This window comes from Budorcas taxicolor, chromosome 20 (assembly GCF_023091745.1).
Source record: "Budorcas taxicolor isolate Tak-1 chromosome 20, Takin1.1, whole genome shotgun sequence".
NCBI lineage: Eukaryota > Metazoa > Chordata > Mammalia > Artiodactyla > Bovidae > Budorcas > Budorcas taxicolor.
This window is the reverse complement of record NC_068929.1, coordinates 28042510-28061009: the sequence shown is the minus strand read 5'-3', so window position 1 is coordinate 28061009 and position 18500 is coordinate 28042510.

Sequence of the window (18500 nt, the reverse complement as noted above, 5' to 3'; positions counted from 1 at the left end):
ACTAACCCTAGGGAGTATCAAATAGTGAGAACTCACACGAAGGAAACCACTTGAATACCAAGATATTTCTAATAAGGACCATTCAGGTTATCATCTTGGTGGTAGAGCAACTGATGAGAGGATTTTTTCTAATTTTTCCTCTTGCAAGCTGAGATTTTTAAACTTGGGTTTATTAGCAAATGCACTGGGCTTTATGTTTGTCGTAAATATGGGAAAACAACATCCACTTAATTTCAAGGGTTCGAGAAATGAAGCCTGTTTCTGTTTTCCCAGAGACCTGTGCCATGGGCCCTCTTCCTTCTCCTGTCCCATGGCACTGGCTGTGACAAAGGCTGTCTTTGCTACAGTTTTCACCAGGGCAGACACTGACCCTGGGGAAAGTGATGGAAGCAGTCTGCCAACATTTGGCTCTGTCAGTGACATTCCACACACTGGCCCCAGCCACTGGTTTCCAAACCTGAGGACTCCTAGTCTCAGCATATGGTCAGAGAACTACGCTCTTCCTTTGATCATCTCACCCCACAGCAAATCTTCCCTTATGGATTTGCAACTGAAAGCCTGGCCTCTCTGACGCTGATGCCAAATCAAATCTCAGAGTTTAAGGTCAAGTAGAAAGGATAGCTTTATTGCTTTGCCAGGCAAAGGGAGACACACTGGCTTCTGCCTTGAAAACTATGTGTCTCCCTAGGGAGAATTTGGTGGCATTTAACAACAGTGATTCAAAGATGGAGTCTCTGACAAGATGTTTGCATTCCCCTCAGGTGGTAGGTCTCCTAATTTTTTTTAGCTTCCCTGGGTCCTTTGCCTTTCTTTGGGATTGGAATGAAAACTGACCCTTTCCAGTCCTGTAGCCACTGCTGAGTTTTCCAAATTTGTTGGCATATTGAGTGCAGCACTTTCACAGCATCATCTTTCAGGATTTGAAATAGCTCCACTGGAATTCTATTCCCTCCACTAGCTTTGCTCATAGTGATGCTTTCTAAGGCCCACTTGACTTCACATTCCAGGATATCTGGCTCTAGATGAGTGATCACACCATTGTGATTATCTGGGTCGTGAAGATCTTTTTGGTACAGTTCTGTGTATTCTTGCCATCTCTTCTTAATATCTTCTGCTTCTGTTAGGTCCATACCATTTCTGTCCTTTATCGAGCCCATCTTTGCATGAAATGTTCCCTTAGTATCTCTAATTTTCTTGAAGAGATCTCTAGTCTTTCCCATTCTGTTGTTATCCTCTATTTCTTTGCATTGATCGCTAAAGAAGGCTTTCTTATCTCTTCTTGCTATTCTTTGGGACTCTGCTTTCAGATGCTTATATCCTTCCTTTTCTCCTTTGCTTTTCACCTCTCTTCTTTTCACAGCTATTTGTAAGGCTTCCCCAGACAGCCATTTTGCTTTTTTGCATTTCTTTTCCATGGGGATGGTCTTGATCTCTGTCTCCTGTACAATGTCACAAACCTCATTCCATAGTTCATCAGGCACTCTATCTATCAGATCTAGGCCCTTAAATCTATTTCTCACTTCCACTGTATAATCATAAGGGATTTGGTTGAGGTCATACCTGAATGGTCCAGCAGTTTTCCCTGCTTTCTTTAATTTCAGTCTGAATTTGGTAATAAGGAGTTCATGATCTGAGCCACAGTCAGCTCCTGGTCTTGTTTTTGTTGACTGTATAGAGCTTCTCCATCTTTGGCTGCAAAAATATAATCAATCCGATTTCAGTGTTGGCCATCTGGTGATGTCCATGTGTAGAGTCTTCTCTTGTGTTGTTGGAAGAGGGTGTTTGCTATGACCAGTGCATTTTCTTGGCAAAACTCCATTAGTCTTTGCCCTGCTTCATTCCGCATTCCAAGGCCAAATTTGCCTGTTACTCCAGGTGTTTCCTGACTTCCTACTTTTGCATTCCAGTCCCCTATAATGAAAACGACATCTTTTTTGGGTGTTAGTTCTAAAAGGTCTTGTAGGTCTTCATAGAACTGTTTAACTTCAGCTTCTTCAGCATTACTGGTTGGGGCATAGACTTTGATTACTGTGATATTGAATGGTTTGCCTTGGAAACGAACAGAGATCATTCTGTCATTTTTGAGATTGCATCCAAGTACTGCATTTCAGTCTCTTTTGTTGACCATGATGGCGACTCCATTTCTTCTGAGGGATTCCTGCCTGCAGTAGTAGAAATAATGAACATCTGAGTTAAATTCCCCCATTCCAGTCCATTTTAGTTTGCTGATTCCTAGAATGTCAACATTCACCCTTGCCATCTCTTGTTTGACCACTTCCAATTTGCCTTGATTCATGGACCTGACATTCCAGGTTCCTATGCAATGTTGCTCTTTACAGCATTGGACCCTGCTTGATCACTGGTCACATCCACAACTGGGTATTGTTTTTGCTTTGGCTCCATCCCTTCATTCTTTGGAGTTACTTCTCCACTGACCTACAGTAGCATATTGGTCACCTACTGACCTGGGGAGTACCTTTTTCAGTATCCTATCATTTTGCCTTTTCATACTATTCATGGGGTTCTCAAGGCAAGAATACTGAAGTGGTTTGCCATTCCCTTCTCCAGTGGACCACATTCTGTCAAGTAAAGTAAAGTAATGCTCAAAATTCTCCAAGCCAGGCTTCAGCAATATGTGAACCATGAAATCCCTGCTGTTCAAGCTGGTTTCAGAAAAGGCAGAGGAACCAGAGATCAAATTGCCAACATCCGCTGGATCATGGAAAAAGCAAGAGAGTTCCAGAAAAACATCTATTTCTGCTTTATTGACTATGCCAAAGCCTTTGACTGTGTGGATCACAATAAACTGTGGAAAATTCTGAAAGAGATGGGAATACTAGACCACCTGGCCTGCCTCTTGAGAAATCTGTATGCAGGTCAGGAAGCAGCAGTTAGAACTGGACATGGAACAACAGACTGGTTCCAAATAGGAAAAGGAGTACATCAAGGCTGTATATTGTCACCCTGCTTATTTAACTTCTATGCAGAGTACATCATGAGAAATGCTGGACTGGAAGAAACACAAGCTGGAATCAAGATTGCTGGGAGAAATATCGATAACCTCAGATATGCAGATGACACCACCCTTATGGCAGAAAGTGAAGAGGAACTAAAAAGCCTCTTGATGAAAGTGAAAGAGGAGAGTGAGAAAGTTGGGTTAAAACTCAACATTCAGAACACGAAGATCATGGCATCTGGTCCCATCACTTCATGGCAAATAGATGGGGAAACAGTGGAAACAATGTCAGACTTTATTTTGGGGGGCTCCAAAATCACTGCAGATGGTGATTTCAGCCATGAAATTAAAAGACGCTTACTCCTTGGAAGAAAGGTTATGAGCAACCTAGATAGTATATTCAAAAGCAGAGACATTACTTTGCTGACTAAGGTCCGTCTAGTCAAGGCTATGTTTTTTCCTATGGTCATGTATGGATGTGAGAGTTGGACTATGAAGAAAGCTGAGGGCTGAAGAATTGATGCATTTGAACTGTGGTGTTGGAGAAGACTCTTGAGAGTCCCTTGGACTGCAAGGAGATACAACCAGTCCATTCTGAAGGAGAACAGCCCTGGGTGTTCTTTGGAAGGAATGATGCTAAAGCTGAAACTCCAGTACTTTGGCCACCTCATGCGAAGAGTTGACTCATTGGAAAAGACTCTGATGCTGGGAGGGATTGGGGGCAGGAGGAGAAGGGGATGACAGAGGATGAGATGGCTGGATGGCATCACTGACTCGATGGACGTGAATCTGAGTGAACTCCGGGAGTTGGTGATGGACAGCGAGGCCTGGCGTGCTGCGATTCATGGGGTCGTGAAGAGTTGGACACGACTGAGCAATTGAACTGAACTGGGTCCTTTAATCTTGCCTCAGGTGGTTTCTTGGCTGCTCCTCCCTTGATTAGCAACTGTGGACCTCAGGGAAGGTCATGGAGGCTGGAGTCCTGTCCACAAGAAACGGGGGACAAAAAGTCTTCTGCCTGGGAACCGCACAGGGCACCCCGCCCCCGGTTTCAGAATCAACATTCCTGGCCTTGCCAACTAGTTATTGGGGTAATGTGGAAATGGTTATAATGACTGGAGCTTTTGATGGGGGTTACCCAGATGCCTCAAGGGCAGTTGGGCGACAGTGTGTCATGCAGGGGCTGTACAGAATTGTGAGGGCTTGGGAGTTGTTCAGGCACTCAGTGGTGTCAGACTCTTTGCAACCCCATGGACTGCAGCATGCCAGGCTTCCCTTTCCTTCACCATCTCCTAGAGCTTGTTCAGACTCAAGTCCGTTGAGTTGGTGATGCCATCCAACCATCTCGTTCTCTGTTGTCCCCTTCTCCTCCTGTCTTGAATCTTTCCCAGCATCAGGGTTTTTTCTAATGAGTCAACTGTTTGCTTCAGGTAGCCAGAATATTGGAGCTTCAGCTTCCAATGAATACTCTGGATTGATTTCCTTTAGGATTGACTGGTTTGATCTCCTTGCAGTCCAAGTGACCCTCAAGAGTCTTCTTCAACACCACAGTTCATAAGTATCATTTCTTCAGTGCTCAGCCTTTATAGTCCATCTCTCATACAGATACATGACTACTGGAAAAACCATAGCTTTGACACTATGGAGCTTTGTTGGTAAAGTAATGTCTCTGCTTTTTAATATACTGTTCTAGGTTTGTCAGAGCTTTTCTTCCAAGGAGCAAGCATCTTTTAATTTCATGGCTGCAGTCATCATCTGCAGTGATTTTGGAGCCCAAGAAAATAAAGTCTGACACTGTTTCCATTGTTTCCCCATCTATTTGCCATAAAGTGATGGGACCAGATGCCATGATCTTCGTTTCTTGAATGTTGAGTTTTAAGCCAACTTTCTCACTCTCCTGTTTCACATTCATCAAGAGGCTCTTTAGTTCCTCTTTGCTTTCTATCGAAAGGGTGGTGTCATCTGCATATCTAAGGTTATTGGGTAGGGGAAATTTCTGGCCTTCCTTTGAAAATCCTGTTAGGGTTAATGTAGTTCCTTAGAAAAAGAGATGTTTATCCTGCAGGAAACAGTTGCCAAGGGCATTAAGGTTAGATTTGTTCTGACTAAGATAGTGGAAGGCAGCCCTGCCAGCCCACTGGCCATCATGATTTTCAAAGCTTAGAACTGTTATATATATTAATATGAATAAAAAAACAGGAAGGAAAAAGAGCTTTTGAGCTGTTATCTGTGATTTTCTTGCTGCTTCTGGGGCTAGAAATAGAAAATATTCCTTGTAGTTTTCTCTGGAGACAAAAGAGCCTCACACTGATGAGACCAATAGACAGATAAGAGAGATTTGTGGAATTTAGTAGGGTTGGGGAGCCTCAGGGAGCCTACTCTAAACTTCTAGATAAAGGGTTTAGAGTAAGAGTTTTGATCAGTGAATGGTAATCTCTAGTTATAGTGAGATAAGATACCACTTGTATAACATAGATCTCATTCAATCTAATAATTCATAAATAAGGAAAAATAATGGTACAGATTTAAAAGACATAAACACTAAAAATAAAATTAACTGACCATTTCCCCTGTACCAGCCACAGTGTTGATCTTCATAACAATCCTTAGAAGAAGATATAATTGTCCCCATTTTACAGATGAGGACACTAAGGGTCAGAGAGATAAAGAAACTTGTCCAAATCACCCTTTCAGCCAACCAGTAAATGATTCTATGAACCCTGGTCTTACTACTTGGATTTTTATGAAAAGAAACAATATGGGTGGGTTGGATATTCAGGGCTCTGGGACTTCAGTTAGAAAGGCTTGGGAGAAAGCCTGACCCAGTGTAGATCTACGTTGGTCGTACAGTTTGATAACCTATGTTCTGAACCAAAGTTGGACTAGGTAAGAGATTGCTGTCTCACTTCTGGATGCCCACCAGGTAAAGAACAAACCCTAGAGCAGAGTCTAGATGGTTCTTTGTTGTCTAGTTCTTGGTTATGGTTCTAACCCATCTTCCCCATCATGTTTACCCATCCTTAGTGAGGTGTGTAGCTTCTCAGGACTTTGTGCTAGGCTGACGCTGTTTCCCTTTGCTCAGTCCAGTTCAGTTGCTCAGTTGTGTCTAACTCTTTGTGACCCCATGGACTGTAGCACACCAGGCTTCCCTGTCCATCACCAGTTCCTGGAACTTGCTCAAACTCATGTCCATCGAGTCAATGATGCCATCCAACCATCTCATCCTCTGTCATATCCTTCTCCTGCCTTCAATATTTCCCAGCATCTGGGTCTTTTCAAAAGACTCAGTTCTTCGCATCAGGTGGCCAAAGTTCTGGAGTTTCAGTTTCAGCATCAGTCCTTCCAATGAATATTCAGGACTGATTTCCTTTAGGATTGACTGATTGGATCTCCTTGCAGTCCAAGGGACTCTCAAGTCTTCTCCAACTCCACAGTTCAAAACCATCAATTCTTTGGTGCTCAGCTTTCTTTATAGTCCAACTCTCACTTCCATACATGACTACTGGAAAAACCATAGCTTGACTAGGTCCAAGCTATGATACGCTAAATACCCTGGATCTGCCTGATTGATACATTTCTACCTGTTTAAACACAGACAGCTTGGGCCATCTCTTCTGTGAGGATATTCTGTCCTTACTCCGTCACTTCCCATCTGCCAGACAGAATTAGTCCCTCCCTTGTCTGTGTCCTCAGAGCCTGGTTGCATGCTTCTGCCAGAGCCATTAGTCCTAGGGGATCTGTTATTACTAAATACTTCTGAACATACAGTGCTGTCTTGTGCCGGTGCCGCCTAGTTTAGGCTCTAACCAAATATTTCTGGACTTTAATCAAGAATGCAAAATCCAAAGGCAAAGAGCTTCTGTTATTCACATCTCCATCAGTATGGGTACTTTGCCAATTAGCATAGTTCATGTCAGAATATTTTTTTTGTGTGTGTGAAATTGGTGGCATTTGATTAACATGATGAAAGTTAGAAATGGTATCTCCTTGATAAATAAAAAGATAATCAAGATAAGCCCATAAGTTCAGATAGTTTAGAAACCTTCCACTTTTGCCTGAGTAGGACAAACATATTCAGCTAAAATTACAACCTGCACCCTTAGAATGATCCTCAGGAAAGCCTTTCCTTTGTCTTGGGTCCTGTCATGAATTCTGGAGGATTCTGGTTGCCCCTTGCTGGCTATACTGGTGATAGATTTCTGCCTCTGAAATACTGGCAATTGTTTTGAGAGAATCTTGCATGCGAGGTTATAGAAACTTCTTATTAATAAGTGTCTGTAAGAGCAGCAGAATTTTGCCAGTGGCTTGCTTTGATCATAACCAGGTAACAAAGTTGTAGAGGAGAGTAGCTGGCACTCTTGGTTTAACAATTCCTGGGTGGCTTACATTTTAATACCAGTAATCCTGCTCAGGTCAGTTTGCAAGATCTACTCACTAGAGTAAATTTCTCAAGGACAGAAACTCACCTAATTTACTTAAGTATCTGTGAAATGTTTGAAAGTGAAAGGCATCTGGGAGATGGAGTTTAGATGCCAAAATGAGAGCATTTCAGGGAAAAATCGGAGAAGGCAATGGCAACGGCAACCCACTCCAGTACTCTTGCCTGGAAAATCCCATGGATGGAGGAGCCTGGTAGGCTGCAGTCCATGGGGTCTTTAGGAGTCGGACACAACTGAGCGACTTCACTTTCACTTTTCACTTTCATTCATTGGAGAAGGAAATGGAAACCCACTCCAGTGTTCTTGCCTGGAGAATCCCAGGGACGGGGGAGCCTGGTGGGCTGCTGTCTATGGGGTTGAACAGAGTCGGACACGACTGAAGCGACTTAGCAGCAGCAGGGAAAAATGGCAGAGCACAACTGAACTGAGAAAACGCAGCACCCATGATTGCCATGCTTAAAGGGCAACTCTCTCCCCAGGGCTTGGTTCTGAATTGCACACCCAGTGACTGAGGACCCAGGCCGCTTCCATAGGACACAACTTACAAACTGACTATTAAGATCCATAAAAATCATATTCCCTGAACCCCAAAAATGACTGGGAGATTCTTGAAGCTGGGCTTCTGGCTCAGAACCTCCTGGGGTTGCTTTTTGCAAATGCAAATTCCTCGTCACTTTCCAGGCCTCCTGAATAGGCACCTGTTCCTATGGGGCCCAAGTGTCTCAAGTTTTAGCAAAATTTCCAGAGGTTCTTATCTATTTAATATAATGCACTTAGCTGCTCATGAAAAATAAGCACTACTACATTGATGAGTCACATTGATTATAAAAACGCATTTTGCTTGGTTCAGAAACATTATAATGTGGGTGAAATGTGATCTTGGAATAAAAGCAAAATAGTATCATGTCTTCCTAGATAATACATTTGTATTTTAACCAGGCCCTTGCCAACTTAACGAAAGGAGGCTTCTTTTTCTGTCCTCAAGCAGGCCAGCAGGAGATATTTGAGGGGTGAGGAGTCTCTCCAGGGTCCCTCACATCACATTGAGCTAGTTGTATCTTTGAATTGCAGTTGTCCCTTTACCCTGCTCTTAGATAAGAAGGAGTTCTCTTCATTTTGAGATTTAATATTGAGGCATAGAATGTGAGTAAACAACCAAAGCCCCCTTCTAAGAAAGTCAGTGGTCAGGCAAAACACACAAGCAGTGTTCTGATTCTTGATGAAACCACAAGGCCTTTCCTTCCCGTAAGCTGTCATACAGAGCCTTTCAACAGATGAATTCCCGACCTAAAGATTCCCTTTCCTTTCCTTTAAAATTCATAAAGGCGTGACAGACAGAACAGAACAGAGCATGGAGTGCAGATGACTCTATCCACCAGTCATTCTGACATGTCCTGTTTAGTTCCTCAGGGAAATCACAAGGGAAAATATCACAAGGGAAAATATAGTATTCTTTAGAAAATATTTCTTTAAAAAGGAAGGGAGGCCATGTGTAAAATAGATAGCCAACGGGAGTTTGCTGTATGGTTCAGGGAACTCAAACAGGGGCTCTGTATCAACCTAGAGGGGTGGGATGGGGAGGAAGCTGGGAGGGAGGTTCAAAAGGGAGGGGATATATGTATACCTATGGCTGATTCATGTTGAGGCGTGACAAAAGACGACAAAATTCTGTAAAGCAATTATTCTTTAGTTAAATTTAAAAAAAGGACAGGAGGAATGGTGTAATTCCCCTTCACAAGCAAAACTTTTCAAAATTTCCAGTGTTTTAACTCTTCCACCAGTCAGTCAGTTGCATGTGTTGAGGATGTCCTATGTGTGAAAGACCAACACAGACTGTGGGGAGGGTGGGATGGGATGGGGGTGCTAAAGAAATATATAGATAATATTGCCTCAGGCTTAAGTAACAGAAGTTCTAGCTTAGGAGACAAAAACATCCCACAAGCAAGATGATTGTATCTCTGAGTGAAATTCTGGAAAGCATTTGTTCCTATCTCCGTGTGTTAATTTTGGAGAAGGCAATGGCAACCCACTCCAGTACTCTTGCCTGGAAAATCCCATGACGGAAGAGCCTGGTAGGCTGCCGTCCATGCGGTGGCTAAAAGTCAGACACAACTGAACGACTTCACTTTCACTTTACACTTTCATGCATTGGAGAAGGCAATGGCAACCCACTCCAGTGTTCTTGCCTGGAAAATCCCAGGGACGGGGGAGTCTGGTGGGCTGTCATCTATAGGGTTGCACAGAGTCGGACACTACTGAAGCGACTTAGCAGCAGCAGCAGCAGCTGTGTATTAATCTGCTAAATAACTGTGCCACACAGTTGGGTAGGAAATGGCAACCCACTGGAGTAATCTTGCCTGGAAAATCCCATGGACAGAGGGGCCTAGTGCTACAGTCTGTGGGGGTCGCAAAGAGTGGGACATGACTGAGCGACTGAGCATGCGCAGCTGGGTAAAGCCAGCCATGGAGAAAATGCTTGAGATGAGGTCTATATCAGGCAGAGAGAAGGATCATGGTGGGAACACATTCCAGGTGGAGCATTACAGGTTCAGGTGAAGGTCTGAACTGAACTGAACTGACAAGGTGGGAGGAGTGAGCAGGTCAAAGGGCAGCAGGCAGCGGTGACATGGACTATGCTCTGGGGGATCACCTTGACCTGGTGCCTTCGCATCCTTTGCCACTCACCAGCTGGGTCGCATTGAAGGCATGACCTTCCTGAGCTTGTCTCCTTGGTTCTAAAAATGGGATGACTAGATCTGCCTCATGGGGTCAGTTGCCTTGAGAAGGAAAATAACATGCTATGCCCAGTAGCTAACAGACATTAAATAAACAGGCAATTAGCCTTTGAAGTAGAAAATGATTAAATGTGGAACTGGTGAAATGAGAGAAGGAGCTGAGGTCACTGGCAAAAGGAAAGGGAACCTCATGAACCCCAAATGTTTAAACATTGTAGTGTTTTCCCAGGGGATTAAATCCATACCACTGTAGCCTTTTTTTACTTTTCAGATATTAAACTCTGAAAAAACAAACAAAAGTATGACACATTGCTGACCGTGGCACAGGTGGAAATACAGAGCAGTCAAAATTATGGACAAAGACAGGTTTCAATTAATAAGCTGACTTCTATTCTGTGGCTGCAGATTCTAAGATTTAATTAGGAAGCAAAGATGAAGAAGATCCCCCAAAGCAATAGAAGTGCCTACATTATTATTTAAGTGAGTGATTTCTAAGGACAAATGGCACATTTAAAAAACTCTATCATCTGACATGGGCTTTTCATGTTAGGGTCCAGTGTACTATGGACACTATCTATGACTCTTTTTCCAGGTGGAGGAGAAAAGAAGGTTTAGTTTTTCAGTTTTTCCACCTCTGTTTTATAGAGAGCTCTATCAGTCTGAGAAGCAGATGTCACACCCAAATTAGGATGATTTGGAAAGGGTTTTTTGCAGAGATGAGTGCAATTGTGCAGTAGTTTGAGCATTCTTTGGCATTGCCTTTCTTTGGGATTGGAATGAAAATTGACCTTTTCCAGGCCTGTGGCCACTGCTGAGTTTTCCAAATTTGCTGGCATATTGAGTGCAGCACTTTCACAGCATTATCTTTCAGGATTTGAAATAGCTCTACTGGAATTCCATCACCTCCACTAGCTTTGTTCGTAGTGATGCTTTCTAAGGCCCACTTGACTTCACATTCCAGGATGTCTGGCTTGAAGTGAGTGATCACACCATCATGATTATCTGGGTCATGAAGATCTTTTTTGTATAGTTTTTCTGTGTATTCCTGCCACTTCTTCTTAATATCTTCTGCTTCTGTTAGGTCCATACCATTTCTGTCCTTTATCGAGCCCATCTTTGCATGCAATGTTCCCTTGGTATCTCTAATTTTCTTGAAGAGATCTCTAGTCTTTTCCATTCTGTTGTTTTCCTCTATTTCTTTGCACTGATGCCTGAGGAAGGCTTTCTTATTTCTTCTTGCCATACTTTGGAACTCTGCATTCAGATGCTTATATCTTTCCTTTTCTCCTTTTCACAGCTATTTGTAAGGCCTCTTCAGACAGCCATTTTGCTTTCTTTCATTTCTTTTCCATGGGGATAGTCTTGATCCCTGTCTCCTGTACAATGTCACGAATCTCCGTCCATAGTTCATCATCTCAGATATGCAGATGATACCACCCTTATGGCAGAAAGTGAAGAGGAACTAAAAAGCCTCTTGATGAAAGTAAAAGAGGAGAGTGAAAAAGTTGGCTTAAAGCTCAACATTCAGAAAACGAAGATCATGGCATCTAGTCCCATCACTTCATGGCATATAGATGGGGAAACAGTGGAAGCAGTATCAGACTTTAGTTTTGGGGGCTCCAAAATCACTGCAGATGGTAATTGCAGCCATGAAATTAAAAGACACTTACTCCTTGGAAGAAAAGTTATGACCAACCTAGATAGCATATTCAAAAGCAGAGACATTACTTTGTCAACAAAGGTCTGTGTAGTCAAGGCTATGGTTTTTCCAGTGGTCATGTATGGATGTGAGAGTTGGATTGTGAAGAAGGCTGAGCACCGAAGAATTGATGCTTTTGGACTGTGGTGTTGGAGAAGACTCTTGAGAGTCCCTTGGACTGCAAGGAGATCCAACCAGTCCATTCTAAAGGAGATCATCCCTGGGTGTTCTTTGGAAGGAATGATGCTAAAGCTGAAACTCCAGTACTTTGGCCACCTCATGCGAAGAGTTGACTCATTGGAAAAGACTCTGATGCTGGGAGGGATTGGGGGTGGGAGGAGAAGGGGACAACAGAGGATGAGGTGGCTGGATGGCATCACTGACTCGATGGACATGAGTCTGAGTGAACTCTGGGAGTTGGTGATGGACAGGGAGGCCTGGAGTGCTGCGATTCATGGGGTCACAAAGAGTCAGACACGACTGAGCAACTGAACTGAACTGAAGTATTTGCAGAAGTGTGGTCACAAAGGAGAAGAGATAGTACAGTGGCCCAGGGTGGCTACCAGCAGCTCTGTTCCCATCTCTAGGCCTGTGGCTCCGGGGGAGGAAAAGAATCATGGAGTAGTGAACTGCCTTGAGAGAAGATGTAATCTTCAGTTGAGGGACAGTCTGCCAGAGGTGACCTTGCAGGAGAAGAGGCAGGGGAATAAATACTGAAGGGGAGTAGAATATGGCTTTTTGGCATAAGGCGTGTTTTGAGCTGATTGTCTTGAGAAACAGTAGACAGATGTAGGAGTTATCATTTTGTAAGGAATATTTGCATTTATGAAGGAACTCTCCATTGTAAGGGTGTCTCCCTGTCTCTCTGTAATAGGAAGAGATGGATGATTCTGAATCATAATGGAGAAAGTACCTGCTTAAATCTGTATAACAAACTATACTCTGCTGACCTTATTTTTCCAGGTAACGTCCCAGGACTGGCCTCCTCCATCTTTCTTTCTTTTGTCTTTAACTGAAGATGCAATTTAATCTGGAGTTGTAAGCCACCTTGGAGAGTTATTCCTCTTTCACTGGGTATTCCTATATGTACATGATGTATACAAGTTATTAAACTTCTTTGTTTCTTCTCTTATTTGTTAATCTGTCTTTTATTATGAGGCAGGCAGAGAAGGGGATGACAGAGGATGAGATGGCTGGATGGCATCACCAACTCAATGCGCATGAGTTTGAGTAAACTCCAGGAGATGGTAATGGACAGGGCGGCCTGGCGTGCTGCATGCAGTCCATGGGATCGCAAAGAGTCGGACACAACTGAATGACTGAACTGAACTGAACAAGGGTCTCAGCCAAGAACTTGGAAGGATAGAAGAAGGTAAAACTTTGATACATGAACTTTGTGGTGGGTTGGAGGGCATAATTCAATCCATAACAGTTGGCCATAGGATTTATAGCAACTTTAAATGACTTCTATGAACATATAGGTAATTGGAATAGTTCACTGAACATCCAGAACCTCTCATTTTGATTTTATTATACATCACTTTATTCTTCCAGACATCTTTTTCTGGTATTGGATGTCCATCTCTACCCCTCTGACAACAGGGCTCTTGAGTCATGGAGATTCTGACCTGGGCTGTTGACTTCCAGATATCTTATCCAGTGAACTTCAATCTAATCTGCAGCCTCATTCAGAACTATAGTTTTCAATTCTTCAACAGCAACATGCATAAACAAGTTCTCTTTTTACTGGATTTAATTTGAGTTGAGTTTCTGTCATTTGTGTCCCCACCTTCTGACTAGTCCTGACTAGGGATAGAGGGCATTTATTTGTGAGAATTTTGTTCTAGTTACCTAGGAGCAGGAAAAAAAATTAGAAATGTCACTCAATTGAGATTTGAGGTGAGTTTAATAAAACAGCAACCAGTCTATCTCTATCACTAGCAGGTGGGTCTACCCCTTGAAGAGACTGATAGAGCCAGGGATGAACACAAGGGCCCCTGTTTAGTGACCACTGCAGTCAGTCATGATGTATCTCAACATGGACCTTTACAAAAATATCAAGTACAGCATCACTGTTCACATTTGGCATTCACAGGATCACTTAGGTATCAGGCAAGGATTAATCCTTGATCCCCCAGGCTGGCTTGCTTCCCCATTCTTCTTGTTCTTGATGAGATGGGTGGGTTGCAGCCAGAGGCTCTGGAGAAAACTGTGTCTTTGTCAACCCTCTAATAAAATGCCTTGAATTTGTTGCCTCGGAAGCTGCAGACAGCTACTCTGCTAAATTATTCACACTGACTTTTACTGGATACCTTCCTCCCATTTCAATTACTTGGGATTTTTAATAGAAAATTGGCTGTGGGAATTTGACCACTCCAACTGCCTGGTAATAATCTGATCTGAATAGTAAACTCAGCATGGATTGATCTGGGGACAAGCCAGAGCATTCTCAAAAGACTTTATGAAGATCTGCCCTCCACTACAGAGAAAGCTAGGAATCTGTTTATACAAAATGAGGATATTTATTGGTGAGAATCTTGTGCTATTTACATAGTAACAGGAAAAATGAGAAGTGTCACCCTTCATCAAGATTGGAGGTCAGTTTTCTAAACTAGCAGTAAGCCTTTTCATAAATGCTTTATCATCGTCTAGTGGGACTATGAAACTGCTCTTGTACATCTGTATTATAATATAAAGAAAGTTTGATGTCCACACACAAGCCATATACATAATGGTTGAAAGCTTGGCTGGGTGCTTATTCTGTGCCAGTTACTGTGCTCTGTTTAAGTTCAGCAGCTCTTTTAATCCTGACAATAATACCATGAGATAATGGCTGTTATCCCCATTTTGCAATTTAGAAAACTGAGCCTCTAGGAGATTATGTGATGAGGTGAATTTACATATTAATAGCTTCTAAGTGGTGGTTTGATTTCAGAGCCTGGTTCTTCATAATAAGCTGAAATACTTTACAGTTAGGCCATGTTTGTAGCAGACAAAAATAAGTATTAAATTCTATAATTAATTTGCTTTTTTACTTTGTGTGTGTGTGTGTGTGTGTGTGTGTGTGTTAAGTCCCTTTAGTCATGTCTGACTCTTTGGGACCCCATGGACTGTAGACTGCCAGGCTTCTCTGTTCATGGGAATCTCCAAGCAAGGATACTGGAGTGTGTTGCCAGGCTCTCCTCCAGAGGATCTTCCCAACCCGGGGATCGAAGCTGTGTCTCTTACATCTCCTGCACTGTCATAGTCAATAGTAATTCACCATAGTCAATAGTAGTTTTTCCTTGACTTTTCTTTCATTAAGATCAATACAAGAGATACAAAAAAAAAACAACAAAAAAACATTTTGGATCATCCCAAACACACTGTGTTATATTTCACACTTGGGCTCTGTATTACTTAATTCATATCTGCAGTGCTCACCTCCTGTTGTGAGAACTTGAGATGTCTAAACTTGAGGGCCTCAACTGTATATCATAGGTTTGCAGATAAGTCTAGATGGTCAGTGGGGTGGCAAGACTCATCCTTTAGGGCAGAGAGAGTTCTCTACACAAACTCGGCTCAAGGATGAGAAACCAACATCAGGAGAAAGCTCAATTACAAGTTTTGAGATCTGCTCATTTTCCAGATCCCCCAGAATATGTGCCAGAGTCCTTGGGAGATGCAGTAAGAAAGCATAAAGAACCAGGGGCCTTTTTACTCATCTCTGTAGAAGCTTGAAAGCAAAAGGCACTGCTGTACTTCAGTGATGGGACTCTTGGGGCCTATGACACAGAGGCTGGCATGTCTCTGGAATGGGGCAGGTGGGATCTGTTCTAGGTCTGACACTGAGGGGGCAGTCTCCCTAGCAGAAGAGAAGGAACCAGCAGGTTACACACTGCAGCTACAAAAACTTGCAGGATTGACCAACAAGGACCCTACTGTAGAACACAGGGAACTATACTCAACATTTTGTAGTAACTTATAAGGGAAAAGAATCTGAAAAGGAATCTCTCTTTCTCTATCTACCTACCTATCTGAATCACTGTGCTGTCCACCCAAAACTAACTTATTTTAAATCAACTATACTTCAATAAGGCCTTCTCTGATGGTGCAGTGGTAAAAAATTCTGCCTGCCAACGCAAGAGACTCGGATTCAATCCCTGGGTCAGGAAGATACCCTGGAGGAGGAAATGGCAACCCATTCCAGTATCCTTGCCCGGAGATTCCCACGGGACAGAGGAGGCTGGTGGGCTACAGTTCATGGGGTCGAAAAAGAGTTGTACACAATTGATCTCCCACCTACCCACCCACCCCAACCCTCCCCCAACCCCACACACACTTCAGTAAAATTAATGAATTTTTTAAAAAGAACTTGCAAGAAGGATGGTGCGTTCTATTCATAATCCAATCATCTCCATACCTACACTCACTTCATGTACCTAGGAATTTCCTCGGCTACTTGGGAGAACTGAGGCAACTAGACTCCCCAAACGTGTGAATGGTTTAGAGCTAGAGAAATACTGTCCTGTTGACATTAATGAGATTCTGTTGGTCTTGGGAAATGTAGATCAGTGCAAATTAAGAAAATAAACTTTAAAATGTTTTTGAGCTTTTTGTTATTGTTTTTGCAAAATATGCCAAGAAAGACAAATAACACTCTTACCTGGGCCTCAGAGGAAAACGGCTCTTCAAAGATCTCTTCTTTCTGATACACTATTCTCCTCCACGATTTTAGCATCTGGAATTTTGACTAAAATTAGGTCATACAGACATTTTTTTAAACCTCAGCCATGAATAAGCATATCTTTAAAAGTTCATTATAAAGAAATATGGTTAGTAAAGATCTCAGTGAAAGAATTACAACCATCTAGTAGACCACTGAGCAGTTTTTAATCTGAAAACACACATTGACTAAATCCATCAATGTCATGCTCATCTTTTCACTAGATCAAACTATCTACAAATAATCATGCTACATAGCGTCAATTAAATACCACACTCTGCAGAAGCTACATAAAATAATATACTTTGAATGGTCCTAACAGTATTCGATGTTGAGTTCTCCCAGTATTCAAGTGATCTCCTAAATTCTCTCCACTGTGTGACTTTTCATCATGGGCGATTTAGAGAGACTTGGGCTCCAGTGGATTATCATTAGCAAGGCATTGTCTCCTGAGTACTTTACTTAAGTTTCACTCTTACTGTGATCAAATGCCAGACAGGGGGTTTATTTTCTGCTAGGATACAGAAGTGAGAAGACAAGAATTCCACCCTGCTTATCACGTGTTCTGGAGCTCCTGAAGCAATCCAGAGGCTTACAAGTACCTTATTTTAGTGCTTCCAGGACATTCTGGGGGCTTCTCAGTGATAAAAGAATCTACCTACCAATGCAGGAGGCGAAGATGCTGATTGGACCCCTGGGTCAGGAAGGTCTCCTGGAGAAGAAAATGGCAACCCACTCCAGTATTTTTGCCTGGAAAATCCCATGGATAGAGGAGTCTGGTGGGCTATTGTCCATGGGGTCGCAAAGAGTCAGACACAATTGAGTGACTGAGCATGAGCATTCAGGGTATTTTGGAAGAAAATTTCCAATCAAGACCTCAGTGCCACTATTTCAAAACTGAACTACAAATTTATGATAGTGTGGCAAAAGATTCATCGAAATGTCAGCTTCTTAGGCTGTTCAATTTCCTGTTTAATGAGAACAAAAACTGTCTTTGTCAACAAGGAGACTTTAAGGCTTATATAATAATGGAACTAAAAATCCAGAGCAGACAGGTCTAAAGCAATAGAAAAATTCCACTTGAACTTGATCTCCAGCAGTTTCCATCTCCAGGGTGAATGGAGGAAAAAATAGCTGTCAACATTGAGCTCCCTCACCACCCCCAGGACATGTGGCTTTGCAAAGTCTCTTGTGAGCCAAGTCAGTACAGATTGATTCCTGATAGTCATGTGAAAGCCTATCAGTTTTCCCTCTGAGGCTAGGGTGCCAGAAGCTTATATGTTCAATCGAAACAGCCCAAACTGGATGTTATAATGAATATGTATTTTTGAGCACCTGACTTCCTTTGGAGCTATATCTCATTCAGTCTGAGGCCATGATATTTGTTGAAAAGTTCCCCATCCTGTACTCCTAGGGGTGTGTATGTGTGTATTAGTTATCTATCGCTGTATAACAAATAACTAAACTTAATAGATTAAAACAATAAACAGTATCTCATAGCTTCTAAGCATCAGGAATTTGAGCGTAGCCTATTTTGCCTCAAGATCTCTCACAAGACCAGGATAATTTGTTAGTCATTGTTCAAATCATCCTAAGTAAGGCTCAATTAAGGGGAGATCTGCTTCTAAACTCACCCACAAGGTGGTTGGCAGGGGTTGAGTCCTTGCTGCTCTTGAGAGAGCCATCAATTTCTTGCCAAGTAGTCCTCTTCATAGGGCAGTTCACAATATGGCAGGGTAAGTGAGATGGAAGTAACATAATCTCGTAAGTGACATCCTATTACTTTTACTTAATTCTATCCATTAGAAGTGAGTTCAAGGACTTCCCCTGTGCACCAGAGGGTAAGAATCCACCTTGCAATGTAGGGACGCAGGTTCAATCCCTGATTGGGGAACTAAGATCCCACAAGTGGAACGGCAGCTAAGCATGGGGGCCACCATTATTGAGCCTGATTGCCACACTGAAA